General features: G+C 51.0%; 1 pseudogene; it reads right to left on the bottom strand.

The window, feature by feature from the left end:
• Positions 1–339: 339 nt before the first annotated feature.
• On the bottom strand, positions 340–964 carry LOC121835318 (annotated as a pseudogene).
• Positions 965–1,460: the final 496 nt, after the last annotated feature.

The raw sequence follows: 1,460 nt of genomic DNA, 5'->3' as shown, positions 1-1,460 counted from the left end.
AGGCATCCTAGCGCTCTCCACATGACTCTCCTTCGCGCGTTGGAGTAAACAGCGGGGCGCGCCGACCGGGCCCACGGTACCGGGCCCGAGGGTCAGGTTTCTTCCCCCCGTGCGCAGTCGCCTTCAGACGGATAATAAAAACTCAGAGCCGTTTCACACCACGGAGTTGGACTGCATTCTTGAAAAGGTACCCGCAGGCCGTAAAACGCGAAGAAAAAGATGAATACTGAAGGGTACCCGGTGTGTAAAATTGTTTCTATAATTCTTTGTCATCAGATTTTTATGTTTGTTGTAGCCGCTTTGCACGACACTGCTCGCACACGCTGGTGGAAGCGAGTCTTATATCCGAAGGGGCTTCTTTGTTGACGCTCGCGTTCTTGATACCAGCAATTCGTGCCGCTGAGGGTCGACGCGTGTGCACTGCCAGAAGTGCCAAGATTGAATTCCAGGCACGGGCCGGACGGAATCTCAGTGTCTCGTTTTCATTTTCCTGAACACCTGCACGTCAGGCCTCGGTAGGTGAATTAGTGCAACATTCGGTAATTTTGTCTTGAGGAGGTCCACCATATCTGACGCACACTTAATAGCTGATGTGGCAGACCCTCGGAGATTGAAAAGAGTTGCATGGTGTTTCACAAGGCCTCCAATCCCATCGCAGGCTTTCTTGCCATGCCCAGCAGCTGAAAATAGCCATTTGACCGACAGGTACTTGGTTTTCGTGAGCTCATGGAGTTGATACCGGTTCTTAAAATGACTTGCCGCACCGTCACTGACGTACGTCACATGCGCGTATAGCGGAGCAACGTCCTCAAGTCACTCGTAAATTTTCGCAACGGCGTAGCATGTATATATGGGTAGTGTCATCACTAATGAGGGCGCAGCTACGGGTTCCTTTTCCAGTTGTCATCACGCATGTGAAGATCGAAATTTGCGTCTTTTGCCAGTGTAATGACTGAACTTCTTCAGGCAGTACAACTGTCCAGTTTTCTGCGAAATCAAAATGGAGTAGGACATTACCCCAGTCAACGCAATGGCATCCTGAGGATGTACTGTGGTCTACCTTGTCTACTACGGTCTACTAAAACTCTCTATTAGAGAGTTTTAGTAGACCGTTTTCATTTTCCGCTCCGCTCAAGGGTGCCAAACTGCGCATGCGCGGCCTTCTTCGCCGGAATGGAAAGCGACGGTCAAAAAACGCGTTTTAGTAGAGCGTTTTTCTTCAGCGTAACCGCTCATTCACACTGGGAGCGGATCCGCGTTCGCGAAGCGGTTGCGAACGCGGTTGTATAAAGATCCAGTGCAATTGCACGCGCACGATCCGCGTTCGCAAAGCGGTTGCGAACGCGGTTGTATAAAGATCCAGTGCAATTGCACGCGCACTTGATGTCATCGAGTGCGCGTGCAATTGCACTGGATCTTTATACAACCGCGTTCGCAACCGCTTCGCGAACGCGGATCCG

Source organism: Ixodes scapularis, unplaced genomic scaffold (assembly GCF_016920785.2).
Source record: "Ixodes scapularis isolate PalLabHiFi unplaced genomic scaffold, ASM1692078v2 PGA_scaffold12__126_contigs__length_90152505, whole genome shotgun sequence".
In the NCBI taxonomy this organism is placed as follows: domain Eukaryota; kingdom Metazoa; phylum Arthropoda; class Arachnida; order Ixodida; family Ixodidae; genus Ixodes; species Ixodes scapularis.
Note: the sequence above shows the minus strand (reverse complement) of the source record. Positions and strands in the feature narration are given on the sequence as shown.